The sequence below is a fragment of the Lontra canadensis genome, unplaced genomic scaffold, assembly GCF_010015895.1.
Source record: "Lontra canadensis isolate GAN:19392208 unplaced genomic scaffold, GSC_riverotter_1.0 scaffold105, whole genome shotgun sequence".
In the NCBI taxonomy this organism is placed as follows: Eukaryota; Metazoa; Chordata; class Mammalia; order Carnivora; family Mustelidae; genus Lontra; species Lontra canadensis.
Genome location: NW_022631099.1, coordinates 3,250,595 through 3,264,203, shown reverse-complemented (window position 1 = coordinate 3,264,203; position 13,609 = coordinate 3,250,595). Strand labels below are relative to the sequence as shown.

Below are 13,609 nucleotides of genomic sequence, written 5' to 3'. Positions count from 1 at the left end.
AGCAGTGTGAATCAGGAACCAGAATCTGTCTAGCTCCGAATTCGTGATCTTTATTCTGCAACATTTGTCTTCCCACGTGCAGAGAGTCTTTGGCTTCCTTTGCCTCCCCTTCCACACCAGCCTTTCACATGTGTTCCCTGTTGAGACTCAAACCATCCTAGAAGACTTGCCATAGGATGTGTTGTTCCCATCGCAGACAGAGGTGAGTGCCTGCCTTGTCCAGGCTGAAGCCAAAGTCCGAGGACAGTAGGGTTCAAACCTCGTGGCCTGAGCCTCCCCCTCCAGCTGCTTTGCCTCTCCCGAGAGGCTTGCATTCTCCTGAACTTGAGGTTGTATAGACCAGACCCTTTTTCTTTTGCTGTGAGCGTATCATGGCCCGTGGTCTTCTGTCAGCTCCTGCTCCTTGCTGTGCTAACAAGCCGCCCAGAATTAGTTGTTTAAAGCAACTGCCGTTTTATTTAGCTGACATGCTGTGGCTTGGCTGGAGGGCTCTCTGGGCTGGGCTGGCTGGTCTCTGCAAGGCCCCCTCCTGCCTCTGTGGTCACGTGGCTGGTTCCCGGACAGCTGGATGGCCTCACTCACCTGTGTGGCACTTGGCAGGCTGCTGGCTGGGAGCTGGCTGATTGCTAGCCCGGCTTTCCCCCAAACCTCTTCTTCCAGCAGCTGGCAGGCTCCTTCACTTAGTGTTTCAGGGCTCCTGGCACCTCAAGAGTGAGGTGCTCTAGTGCACCCATGCTTCTCAAGCTTTTCCTCGTGGCCCATTTGTTGCGGTCTCAGTGGCCAGGTAAAGTCATGTGGCTAAGCCCAGCTTCAAGGTGGGAAGAAAAAGACCCCATCTCTTGATAAGAGGAGCGGTGACATCACTGTGCAGCGGGCACGCGTGTAGAAACAGGAGGACCCGTGGTCATCTTTGTAATCTGCAATGGCTGACAAGAAACATCTATGGAGCACCTGCTGTGTGCTAGGCCCTGTGGAGGGATTTCCAGGGTGAACAAGAGACATGTAATGACATAATGAAACACAGAATGTGAACATAACAGAGCTGGTTAGGAGAGCGGCATAGGTGCTGTGTGGCCAGGAAACAGAGGGTCGGAGGGAACTTCGGGAGCTGTAGGAAGACAGGTCGCTATGTGGGGCAAGGGAGGCAGTCTAGGTGGAGCAACATGTACAAAGGCCCTGTGGAAGGAGAGGCTTGGCACATTTGAGCACCGATTGAAATGCCAGTTCCCTTTAAGTGTCAGCATGCTTGGCCTGAGAAAGGAACTTTTGGTTCATAGATGTCCCCTGAGCAGTGCCCATGTGACCCAGTCTTAGGAGGGAGGTGGGGAAAGACCTTTCCACGAGCAGGTTATACATAAGATGGCTGGGCTTGGTGGGCTTTGGGACGAGGGAGAGACTGATGCTCATGTGGGCATCCAGGAGATCCTTGTGGAAGAGGAGGGAGTTGAGCTTTGGAAAGGGTGAGGAGGCACTGAGGGAGAGGTCAGATATGTAGGATTGAGAGGTGAGCCTGGGGTGCTGGGTTAAGTAAGGGTTTGGATTTAGTTCTGTTGGCCAGTGATCTTTGAACCATGAACTGGGGATGTTGTCAGATCTGGTGTGAGGACCTGAGCTTCCAGACCCCTGGGGAACCACCAGATTACTCCCATGAGCTGCCTCTGATGTCCCTGAGCCTTCAGCAGGCTCCCAAAGGCATCTCAGGGGGTGCCACTTTAGAAAAGGCCTGAGGTCTCTGGGAGCCGGAATAATGATCATAAATGAGCCAGCACAGAATTGGAAAAACAGGACAAGCCAGGCAAATCCGAGTTTGAATTCCTGTTCCTTGTGGCTTCGCCATGAAACTCTGGGCAGGTGCCGTCAGCCTCAGGCCTTGGTTTTCTCATCTGAAAACAGGGCCTGCCCCCATCCACCCTGGGTCAGGTAGCGAGGGGCCTGTGGGACTGAGGTAATCTGAGAGCCTCTCTTCCGGGCCCGCGGGCTCCTGCCTGTGCGCCGTCCAGGACAGTGCAGCGGCTCTGTCTTTACTCAGAAAGCGCTCCTCTTTACCAGGCCGCAGAACAAACTGAAACCATGGTAACTGGGATGCATCACATGGGCCGGCAGCCCACCCTGCAGCTGGCTGGGAGACGCAGATGCTCCACCAGCGGTGGGACAAGCCGTGGGGTCTCTGCTAGCCCTCCCTTCCTGCCCAAGGTAGTCTTGGCAGTTCTAGCAAGATCAGTCCCGACTTTGGGTTTCTAGTCCACCTCACATTTTGTTATTTAATTTTTTCAGTCTTGTCCCAGAAAGCATGTCCCGAGTGAGATAAGTTGGAGCAAACCTCCCTGCCCTCTCCTTCCCCCGTCATCTCTCGATCGATGACCTGGGGGGAGTTGCCAGGATGCTGCTGGAGGCAGGCACCGAAACAGCAACCTCCCCTGGGAGGGAGGACACGGGGCTGGTGGGCTGTGCATCTCCACAGACACCCAGCAAGGAGGTGGCGTCAATAGCCCACTTTGCAGAGAAGCTCATGCTTACCAAGGGGTCACACCTAATAAGTGGCAGAGCTGGGATATGAACCCAGATCTTTATGCTTCACAGTTCAGTTCCATACTGTCTTTGGCAGAACGGGAGGCTCAGACATCAGTGTGGCTGGGAGGAGTGTGTTTGTCAGCTCCCTGTGTGGGCCTAGCCAGGTATCGACACCTGTCCCACCACACAGGTCCAGGATGGTTGTGGCGGAGGGGCTGCGACGGTGGCCTTGGAGACCCCAAAACTTTCTGCCCAGCAAACTCCTTGTGTACCTCTGGCCAGAGTAGTCTTGTATCCTCGCTTTTAGAAGCATGGCTTCGCCTTGGCTGGACCCTGAGAGGGGGGCTCCTGGAGCCCCTGGCTTCTCCCTCTACAGCGGCAGCCATCCAGACCTGATAGTCAAAGTCCAGACTTAGAGGAACATTTTCTCCCTCAGAACCTTGTCTCCTGATCTGTAAAACGAGGGATTTAGGGACTCAGTTGCCAACACTGCAGTGAGCAGAAACTTACTCCCCATCCCATTACGACACTTACTAGCTGTGCATATCCAGCAAGTTATTTAACTTCTTTGTGCCTTAGTTTCCTTCTCTGTAAAATGGGGGTAATAATTGCATCTGCCTAACAGAGCTGTCTTGAGAAGCCGTATGTAAAAATGCAGGAAACAGTACCGGGGACAGAGCATGTGCTCCTCTTAGTGTTACCTCCTGTTGGGAAGTGAGTGGGGATGTGGCAGGACCTGTTCCCCGCTGTTGTTCTTGGCAGGAAGCAATGTGCAGAACCTGCTTTTGGTTGAGGAGGGGAAGAAGCAGCTGGGGTCAGACAGTAGTAGGAAGAGCACCGCTGGGCCCGCTGGGGGGCCTTGGGACACCGCCTAACCTCTCGGAGTCTCACTTTTAGTGCTTGTTTGTTTATTTTTGGTTATTCAGTGGCAAGAACACATAGGAAGATATAGAGGTATATGTAATACCTACAAAATTAAAGCCGAGGAAAACATAAAATAGAATGAATTCTAGGTGAAAAATGAAAATGAAAAAAGCAGATACGTTGGCCTGGGGCTCTGCAGTTACTGAAATTGGCCTTCAAAGCTGGCTCCGGGCTTCCTGGCAGATGAGTGAAAAGGGAAATAGGTTTATTGGATGATTTCTTTGACCAGGGGGAAGAGGCTTGGCAGCTCCTCACGAGAAGACAGCCTTGACTGGCATTTGGAACTGAAGGCAATTCCTCTCACCAGCCTCATGGAAGGTCTCAGACCTCAGTTTCCCCAAGTATAAGACAAGGGGCAGTGCCCCTGCTCCCTTGCTGCTCTGGAAGCTCGTGGGGATTACATGGGTACAGAGTACCTGGTGTGTGCCCGGCCAGTAGTGGGCGCTCAGAGGGCACAGCCCTCACCCCTTTGCTCCTGCCCATTTCTGGGTCTGTGGTCTGCACAAAATCAGGCCAAACAAGCCTGGCATCACCTGAGGGGACAGTTGTGCTGTTGGAACCCAGTCAGGAGTCATGTGTGTGGCGGCAGCTGCGTCATAATGGACAGACACCAAGGCCAGTAGGGTATTGTGACAAAACGAGGCTGAAACGTTGTGTTGCACCTAACCCCACAAAAGCACGTGGTGCTGTGGGAGGCTGTATGGAGGGCCATTTGGTGACACTCTGAGCAGTCAGACATGAGTGGGAATTCTGGCAGGGCTGTGGGAGGCACTGACGGAGGAGGAAGGGAGGCAGGGCCCTGGGCATGCCTGGGTGCACAGTGCGACCCCACGGTGGCCGGCGTTTTGGGCGACCAGGCGCATGGGACTAAGCAGCCCCAACTTCCCGGTGGATGGAGGATCCAGAAAGGCCCCCCCCCCCAGAGGCACAAAGCAGCTTTAATCACTTCCCTTGGGCGGGATTTACTTAACAGCAGCTCAGAGCTTCTCAGCACTTACAGGTGCTGACGGGGGCATCACAATATTGTGAAATTAAGCAGGGAGCCGACTTCATTATAGCTTACCTGGCAAGGAAGCGGCCGCCTTAGTTAGCAGCGATGGTTGGATGTGACAGAGCTAAAATTGAACTTGGCAATTACACTCTGGAGAGGTTCTCTGCGCTGTAAAAGGAAGTACCATGGAAATCAACCCTGGTAATCACAGGGTTTACAATTAGTCAGTTACTATTAAGGTTGCTCTGTCAGCATGTCCTTCAGGGTGATGCGGGGGAGGGGATGGAAAGGGTTTTGACTGACTCCAGTTACCGTGGGTTCGCCTGCATCGGCTTTTTCTTCTTTGTTTGTTTGTTTACATTTGTTCCAGAACAGAGGTTTGAGAGACCCTGAGTTCATGTTCTGGTGCAGGGTGGCCATTTGATAATGGGTCATTTTAAAGTCCCTTTTAAAAAATCTTTTTTATTTGCCTGAGCTCGCACCTCTGTCTCATTTTCGGGTTTCCTCCCGACTTGTGAGGGTGTTTTCCCAAAGAGCTTTACACATCTCTTGGGATATTGTACATGAAGAGCTTGGCTTTTTGTTGACTCCTTGTCCCAGAGGAAGGAGTGATAACCTTAAAGGTTTCTAAGCACCTTCGTGGCATTATTTTTATTAAGCCGTGACTAGACTATTTCAACAACCTCAGAATCTTGTCCCCGTTTTGCAGATAAAGGCTGTGGGCAGGGGGTGTGTGCGTTTGGCTGCTGGCACAGAGAGAGTCAGATGGGAAGAAAGAGCTTGTACAGCTTTCCCCTACGTCGGCCTGGGGTGTGTGTGCACTGACCCTCTTGAACGGGGAGATGGAAACTCAAGTCAGCTTACAGCTTTGAGCCCCAGTTGATTCAGCCCTAAACTGAGACCTTGTGCTTGGCAGGATTAAGTGAGATAATCCAGGCACCGCAGAAGCTCAGCACAGGTCGCTCTGGTTACTAATAGTGATGTTTATTGTACACTCCCTTCGTGCCAGGCGTGGGACCAGACCCTTTCCGTGAGGGACGGCGGCTTTGCACAAAGACCCTGCAAGGCAGTCTTAAGTAAATGTGGGCTCAGAGAGGGTATAACTCTGTCCAGATCTTCTGAGTGAGTAAGGGGTAGTGCCAGGATTCAGACTCAGGCAGTCTGGCCCCCAGAGCTTGGTTCTCGTCCCTGCCCCCACTCTGGGAACAGTTGAACGTCCAGAAAACAAGGAAGCCTGGAAGAGCTGCCCCTGTGGCCGAGAAAGAAGTTTTCAAACAGAAATATCTGTCCCAAAAGGCTTCGGCTCTTCACATGAAGCTGAGTCATCTCTCTTTGTTTGGAACCATAACCATCGAGCTGCCTCAGAATGCCCCAAATAAAAAAAAAAAAAAACTGAACTAAACTTAAAAATGCTGAGTTCCATCAAGGTGCAAGGGCCCCTCCCTGGCTTGACCCCAGAAGGAGCCGACTGAGTAGAGGGTCTGTAGAGCCGGACGCCCCCTCCATCTTGCACTGGGTACCTTGGCCCAAATGTTTAATGGGGCAGGCACTCTCAGGGTGAGTGAGTACAGGTCGGGAAGCTGTTCTGTGACCACGTACCAGGGGATGGCATCGTCATAAACCCAGAATTCCTCTTTCTGGCTCACGAGTGGCAGAATCAAGCCCAGAATCTTCTGGACCCAGGCTCAGTTCTAAGATCCCCTTTCCCACCCATGGGAGTTCAGTGTTTGGTAGAGAATGCAGGGACTTTCTGCACCTGCCCCGTGTCGTCCCACCTCTGCCTCTCAACGTGTTTCCTCCCTTCTGTATACCCCACTACCCCTCCTTCCATCCCCAGCTCGGATGACACCTTTTCTGGGAAGCCCCCTCAACCGGTGACCCTGCAGCCCTTAACCATGAGGAGTGTCTCCCTTATGTACTAATTTCTCATGTACATGTATAAGCTGAGCTGTCTTCGAGGGCAAGGACAGTGTTCTGACCACACACGGCCCTTCTGTCTGGAACGCTGCCCTGCTTAGAATAGGGACTAGGCAGAGGGAACAGAGAATGCTGTTGAGTCAATGAATTAATAAATGATAATCCAAGGCTTTTCACCTCCACGCTTTCTTCATAGCAATCAATTATACCTTTTGCCTATTGGAGTCTCTGGTTTCCAGTTAGTTCAACATCCAACAAGCAAGGTGGGCTTCTTTCCATATCAAGAGAATGCAGATCATTTGTCATGGCTGCATAGTATTCCACTGTATGGCGAGTTGTGATCTATTTAACCAATACCTATCAATGGCTTTTATTCTGTTTTTCAAAGCACCAACAGCATGACATTTAAAGATTTTTATTTATTTGAGAGAGAGAGAGAGAGAGGCAGATAGGAGGGAGAGGGACAAGCAGACTCTGCACTAAGCGTGGAGCCTGACACGGGGCTTGATCACATGACCCGAAGATCATGGCCTGAGCTGAAACCAAGAGTCAGATGCTCACCTGAATGAGCAACCCAGGCCACCCCTGGGTTTTATTCTTGTTTCCATTTTCTTATGAACAGTGTTGCAATGAAGAAATAAATGTCTGTGTGCTAATGAATTTGGGTCTAGAACATCCTTTCCCATCTTAAGCCTATAGAAGCATGCATGGATAGGCTTTTCTAGCACCCTCCCAGCTTTGTGTGTGTATTTCCAGATCTTCAATATGTCTGAAATTTCCATCTTTCTATCATCGTACAGAATCTATATTCCTTCTTCCTTCACACAAGCTCCATGTTCTGGGATCTGGGTCTTGGATCTACGGATCGTGTGTATTTCTATCTGTTGAGCATCTGCTGTATGTCAGGCCTTCTGCTAGGAACCAAGACCCAGAGATGAGCAAGGCTCCAGAGGGTCCTGGTCATCACGGAGCTCACAGCCTGGGGAGGAAGATGAACAATGAACAGAAACGAAAACCATCGAAACAAATAGGCAGAAACCGTTGGCAGGAGGGGTGTGCTATGAGGAGAACAATTCAGTGCAGGTGACTCAGATGATCCCTCTCTGGGGAGGAAGGAGATCTCCAAGCAGGATGTGAAGGTTGTGAAGTCAGTTGTGTGAGGGTCTGGGCAAGCGCAATCCAGGCAGAGGGAACAGCACGGGAGGAGTGCAGAGGCATGGCCACAAGACTCTTCCTCTCTGGAGCCCATTCTGATCCCTCCACCCCTCCTCATGCAGAGGGCTGGGCGTCGGTCCCCTTTGTCACCATTTGTTACCCAGGTCCTTCTCCTTGTCACTTAGTTTGCTATTGTGTAAGTATTCAGTAATGAGATGATTCCCAGAACTCCTGTCACCGATTCCTGGATGTGCTCAGCTCTGTGAGCCTTCCTCAGCAGCCTCTGGTGTTTCTGAAACATCCAATTTCCATGTTCAATTTGAACCAAATTGAAATTGGTTTAATAGCACCTGGCACAGCATATGGCACTTAATAGGTACCGTCGTCCCTATTTTATAGATGAAGAAACTAAGGCTCAGAGAAGGTAACCGTTCCAGCAGGCACAGGCAGGATTTGAACCCAGTTCTGTCTTATTCCAGCGTCCACATTCTTCAGGGAGCCCTAAGTTAAACTGCACCTGTGTGAAAGCCACCGGGACTGCAGGGGGATCTATAGTGCCTCCGGCCAGCCCTGTCCCAACCTGACCCAGCCTTGGCGTGGGTGACCTTGGCCCTTGGTCTGCTGGTGTCAGAGGAGTGGAAGGAACCAGGGAGACTTTTATGTTTTTGTTTTAAATTCCCAAAGTCATACATGCTTGTGGAAGAGAAAAAAAGAAGAAAAGAAAAGAAGACAGAGAAAGGTAGCAAATGAAAATACCCCCTTCTCCTACTCTGCAAGGTGACCACCATTCACAGTTTGCATCTTTGACAGTGCCCATCCAAACACACACACACACACACACACACACACACACACACACACACAGAGTTTACTGTTTTTATAAAAATGGGATCACATCCTTGACTTTTTCTCCCAACCATTCCCAAGTCAGCACCTGCAGGCCTTCCTCATTCCACCATATTCCACAGAATGGCTACATTTTAATCTGTTTACCCCTAGACATTGAGCGTGGCCCTCGTTCTTGTCTGTAATGAGCAACATCTGTGGGCATGCACCGTGCACACCAGAACGGGGATGTCTGCAGGACGGATGCTCAGGAGTCTGATTGCCAGATGAAATGGCATGCAACTTTCCCATGTTGACAGGTGCTGGCAGGCTGCCTTCCAGAAGCCTTTCCAGCTCAATACCTGCTCCCAAGGCAGTGTGCGTGAGAGGGGAAGGCTGCCTCCCCTTCTGCTCTGCGAGACCTGGTGTGGACACCGCTGCCAGGAGCTCCGAGCACTCAGGCCCAGATTGGGATAGGAGATGGATTTTGATAAAAGAGGTTAAATAACAGGTTTTTCCATCTCACCTTATAGGAATGGGATGGGGGGCGGGGGTGCTAGGCCTCCAGCCAATAGAGGACCAAGACTTGTCAGGAGGGCTTATAAAGCTTGCTATTTCTGGCATTTTTTCTCTTTCTCTGCTGATTATGCAGCAGAATTGCACAGAGGCTGTCGCGGGCGCGTTCTCTCGCTGCCAGGGCTTCTGTGGAATGAGACTCGGGCTCCTTCTACTTGCAAGACGCTGGTGCATTGCAGGTGTGTTTCAGCAGAAGGTAAGCAGCGGGTGCCACCACCTCCTGCGGTGGAGGTGGTCAGGCCGTCGCTGCGGGGTGCAGATAGACGGTGCCTGGTTGGGGGGGGTGGTGGCAGGCTGGGACCTGGACTGGTGCTTGTCACCTTGTGGAATGAAGATGTCCTGGAGGGTCCAGGAGGCCTGTGGTTGGCAGCTCCTTCTTGAAAAGGAATTTTGAAAGTGGCTGGGATTGGCCACTGGAGGGGCAGGTCTTGGCACCCTGAGCATCATAGGTGCCCAGCTTATTCCGGAAGCATTTATCCATCCATCCATCCATCCATCCATCCATCCATCCAGCACCCCCTGCAGTGGGCCTGGCCACGTGTGGTTGGGAGGGTTTGGCCAATTCAGACCAGAAACAAGGATGGGGTAGCACAGGGTATGGCAAGAGCCCAGAAGATACCTAGGATGAGGAGCAGGAAGGGCTTTTCAAGGCAGGGAGGAGGGAGGAGGAGTAGCAGGGGCTGTCAGGAACAAAGTTGGAGCTGCCTCCTTCCATTGGATTTTGGAGTTTGTGGAGTCAATGAAACTTCCTCCCCAAATTTGCAAGGACCACCTTTTCCTTTTGTCCATTAAGAATCTTGGAAAAATACCCAGCTGGGATCTTCAGTTGCCCTCCTGTTGTAAAAACAAGGCCAGCCAAAGATGAAGGAGGACATTGTCACAGATTGAAGGGCAAACACATACACACATAACAGGTGACAGAGATTCTGAGTGCAGAAACCGAACATTGATGGCATTTTCTAGCTGTCGCTGGGGAGATGGTCTTTGTGGAGGGAGTTGGCTGAGTTGGGGGTGGGGCTGGTTGCAAGTGACGGGGGGGCTGCACCCCGCTGAGCAGGAGGCCTGATCTCATCTGGTGCTCTGATTCAGCACGGTCATTGTTGAAAAACTGGCTTTGTGCACCTGTGTCCCAGAAACGGAAACCACCCTCAAATGCCTGCTTTCCCTTGCTGGAAATGTCCCAGGTGACCTAAGAGAGACCAAGAAACAGGAGCTTCTGTGGCCCCTGCGTGATCTCCACTTTCTGCATGCTGGATCAAAGGCAAGAGGCCACGAGCCCTCCGTCTGCTGGGGAAGGCTTTGGAGCCAACCAGCCGCTGAGGAAATGGCCACGGAGAGCCTCCTGTGTTCCAGAGGCTGGGTTAGGTGCTCAGCTCTGCTACAAATACAGTCTGCGACATAAGGCAAGTTTCTTGAGCCTTGCGAGTGTCAGTCTCCTTATCCATAAAATGGGGACACTGACACTTCCTTCCCTGCGTTGCAGTGATTGTGTATGTGCGCGCACACACACGCTGCCTAGTACTTTGCCTTATATGCGGTAGGACCTCCATAAATGTTGAGTGAGTGAATCAACAAATGCTCCAGACCCTTAGCTCTACTTTAGAGAACTTCATGGCTAACACTGTGTGTGTGCGTCTACATGTGTGCGCGTGCACAGACGTGCCCGTGTGGGCATAGGACTGGGGAACTCTCCCCCTTGCGCTGATAGCTAGACTGTGTTCTGGTTCCCTTCTTAGGGAGCTTGGATTCACAGCCGCATTCTGCTACACAGCCCTGTCTAGTACCAATTTCTCTACGTCTCTGATTATATCCATGGACTCCTGACTGGGAGAGGAGTTAATTACAGGGACTTATTGGCTGTCTTGAAACAGAACTGACTCTTATTTTTAACGCTTCTTGAAGAGTTTTCTGAATACTAGCATTGTATTGGTGGGGTCTCGGGACAGCAGCCAATCAGTAAGCCAGGGCAAGCTGAGAGCCCAGGATCAGAGAAATGCTTTGGAAGGACGGTAGGAGTGGTCCAAGAAGGGAGGATGTGGCTGGAGTATCGCTGTCCCTGAATCCCCCTGGACCTAGAGAACAGGAGCTGAACCCAGATTTAGAGTCCCGGTTCTGCCTTGTGTTTGCTGTGTGGTCTCTGGCAGGTCAGTTTACCTCTCTGAGCCAGTTTCCTTACCTATAAAATGGCAAATTATTAGAATTAAATGGGACTGGATATCTAAAGCACTGTGTGGTGCTCAGTGAATAAAAATACTTTCCCCTCTGGGGGAAGGATCCTGGGAGCCCTTGACCGGGGCCCAGGGTATCTGCTGGCTCATAGAGTCTGACACGCAGCAGACACCTAATGAATATTTATGGAGAGGATGAAGGTGCCCAGGGAATGGGAAGCCAGAGTTATATGTTTATATCCTTGCGTGTAATTGCTTTGTGATCGTGGGTAAGTTTCTTTGCCTTCTTTAAGTCTCTGATTCGCTTAGAAAAATAGTTGAGTCTGGTCCTACTAACCCCTACTCTTCATTCCACGTTGGAAATCAGGGCTGTATGTGGGACCTTCGGTGGACGGTGAGCTTCAGCTTTGGAATTAATTTCCCTTCTGTGATTAGTGGCACCCGTGATGACTCTCTCCCTCCTGCTGCCTCCTGCGTTCGCAAACCAGTAATTAACAAAGCGGGGAGCAGAGGCAGGGATGCAAGGTTTCCTGAGGAGGCAACTGGAGTACAGTTGGGGCTCCCTCTGTGGCCCCTGCTGTGATTGCCTCAGGGGGTCCAAGGGCTGTCCGGGAGTCACCATCTTTGTCCAGCCAGGGGGCCTGGCCAGTACTCACATGTGTGGATCACAAAGGAAGCCCTGAAATACCGTAGATGGGAAGAGATTTCTCCAGCTTCTCCCAGGCCCTGGGGGGACATTTTCCAGGGAGGGTGTGGGGGCCTCCTGCTTTTGGGTATCTGTCGAAATGGCCGTTGATACAGGAATCAGGTGGGCCTAGATTTGCAGGCTTCCCTCTCTTGATTTCTGGCTGAGACTTTAGGCTACGTACTCCTTCTCTCTGGGTCTTACTTGCTGGGCAGAACAACTGAAGCCATGGGGGCAGCAGCCTCTTATGAATGGGGGAATGTCATAGAAAAGCCACTTTGGTTTGCACATCCTTGCCCCAGAGGGCTCATCTGAAGGAGACGGTGACTCTAAATGGTCCCTGTCTTGATTCATTGGCTCCCACCCCCCAAACACGCTCTCCCTTGTCATGCCCATCTTGGTAAACACTGGGACTGCCCAGTCCTCGGCTTACATCATCTCCGGCCCTTCTCTCGGCCTCACTCCCCGACGGCGGCACCTGCAGGGTACAGCACCCCCTCCCCACGTCACTACTACCTGCCTGATTGCTTGGGCAATCCAGGAGCCTCCCGCTCAGGCCTCCCTGTCTCCACCTCCCTCGTAGAGTTTGCTCTCTGCACACAGCTAGCAGGATCTCTGTGAACCACTCCCCTGCTGAAAAGCCTTTTGTTGGATGGCTGCTTGTAACCTGTTGGATCTGTTCTGATACCCTTAATGTGGCCACCTGGGGGGCTGGGGCACCTGTCTGATCTCATTTTTTGCAGTCAGCAAGCTAGCTTCTGCCTCCTCCCTCCTAGGCAGAATCACCACTTTCTGAACGCCCCCCACCACTAACCACCTGTGGTGCTTCTGGATTTTATACATGCAGACCTTTTTGTCCAGAATGTTTCCTTTACCCCTTGAACTCCTGCTCATTCTCGCAGACAGAGCTGTGGCCTCACTGCTTTCCAGAGGCTTGCTCTGATTGCTGACTCCTCCCACCCCCAGCGGTCTGGGCCAGGGACCCTTCCCTGCATCCGCCCCACCGCAATCCTCCCCATCAGTGCTGTGATGCTCTGAGGGGATGGACGCTGGGTGTGATGCACCTTTACGCTCATGCTCTCTGGAAGGACAGATATCACAGAGCAGCTGCTTGGGAAACATCAGTTTAGGCACCAAAGCCAATAACTCCTTACTCATTAAGGGCTTTCTGACCTTAGAATCCTCAGCCTGTGGTTTGATTTGGCTGGGTCACCCCGGGTAAACCATCTAACCTCTCTGATGTTGGAGGGTCTTGAGGACAGACAAGGGAACACACATAACAGATTTCCTCTTCTTGCCCACCTGCTAGACAGTAAATATCCCCAAAGACACTTGGAATTTAAATGGCTGAGCAGAGCAAACCCAAAGAGGGGCCAGGCCCAGCGGCCCCCAGTGCCGTGCACAGAGGAGCCCTGCACAGAACCTCAAACACAAGCAAAAATAGCACCCATTGAGGCAACCTGCATTGCAGAAGCCACAGGAAGAAGCCTCAGGCCGAGCGGATGTCAGCCGCTCTGAGGCCCCACGGAGGCTCGGATGTGTCGAGCTGTTGCAGCACTCACGCCTGCCCTTACTGGCTCCTCTGACCACAGCCATCAGATAAGGCTGTGGAAAAAAGGCTGGCTTCCTCTCTCTGGGGAGGAGTAATCTCAGTGCCATCTGTGGGGTACACTCCATCCTCTGTCGCTTCTCTGGTTTCTCTCCACCCCGCCCCCCACAACCCCCTTGCTCGATCTGCCCGCCCTACGGGTCTTCACCTGCACAGCCCGACCTTCGGGCCTTTGCACGGGCTGTTTCTCCACCCATCCCCCATACTTGCCTGGCTTAGTCTCTTCCCTCTTTCCAGTTTGCCCAACC

General features: G+C 52.0%; 1 protein-coding gene across 6 annotated transcripts in view; it reads left to right on the top strand.

Annotated features, from left to right (window-relative positions):
- Positions 1–13,609, top strand: part of TOX2 (TOX high mobility group box family member 2) — a 129,085-nt gene that overhangs the window by 18,526 nt on the left and 96,950 nt on the right. Inside the window, exon 1 of one of the 6 annotated variants that reach the window (XM_032838569.1) lies at positions 8,980–9,078. The exons of the other annotated variants lie outside the window; for them this stretch is intronic. The gene's annotated coding sequence lies outside the window, so the exon portion shown is untranslated. Of the gene's footprint in view, positions 1–8,979; positions 9,079–13,609 lie in introns of those variants that run through there. 6 annotated transcript variants of the gene reach the window in all.